The sequence below is a fragment of the Carlito syrichta genome, unplaced genomic scaffold (genome assembly GCF_000164805.1).
Source record: "Carlito syrichta isolate Samal-C Ts95f unplaced genomic scaffold, Tarsius_syrichta-2.0.1 Scaffold301834, whole genome shotgun sequence".
NCBI lineage: Eukaryota > Metazoa > Chordata > Mammalia > Primates > Tarsiidae > Carlito > Carlito syrichta.
The window spans coordinates 1-936 of record NW_007245930.1 but is presented as its reverse complement, the minus strand read 5'-3'; positions in this window follow the sequence as shown (position 1 = coordinate 936).

Genomic DNA, 936 nt, shown 5'->3' with positions numbered 1-936 from the left:
GTTCCTTTTTTTTTCCTCTTCCTTTTCGTCTCTTTTCTTCTCTCTGTAAACCATATCTTTGTATAGAGGAACAGCACACTAACAAGGTGGTTGGTTAGCTTGTATGTTAGCATCACTATATGTTTTATTTTTATTTTTTATTTTTTTGTATGAGAGTTGGTTCATCTGTAGCTGTGGTCTATTGTTTTTATCTGTTTCAGTATAGGCCTCTCTCTCTATTTGTTGGCACACTCATTTGTTTCCCCCTCTTACTCCTCTATCTCCACTCCTCTCTTCAACCCACTATCTGTTCCATTCTCTCCCCTCTGCTAACCACATTATATTTCAGGGAGTAAACCTACAGCCCCACTACACGGACAGATTCCAGAGCAGTGGGAAGTGGGTTCCACATTATCCACACACCTGTCAGCAAATACCAGGACCTGCAGACAGATTTTGAATCACAGCTCTCCCCTTAAGTAAATCTCAAAACTGCAAAAAGGACCACCTCCAACCTACAGTGCAACTTCAGAATTGAACAAAGTAAGAGGACATACATAAAGAATAGGAGATTGAACAAACAGAAGTAAAACCAATCCCTTTACCCCTGAATAACAGAATTAAAGAAGACGGTGACGTGGAAGGAAGGAAAAAGTAGGGAGGGGGAAAACCCGCACAAATGAAGAAAAACCAAAAGAAGAATATAGGTCTTACACAGACCCCTGGGAAAACAGACACTGAAAAAAACAGATGCTGGAACACAAACAATGAAGAGCCCCCAGAATGACTGGTTACATGCAACAAACCCAGACATCAAGACATTAATGGAGAGAATTTTAAAAAAATTGAGGTGAGACAAAGAGGAAAATAGGAAGGAGCTGATGTCAGAAATGACAGCAGTAAAAGAATACTGTGATGGAAATGAACAACAGACTAATAAGCATGGAAAGCAGAACT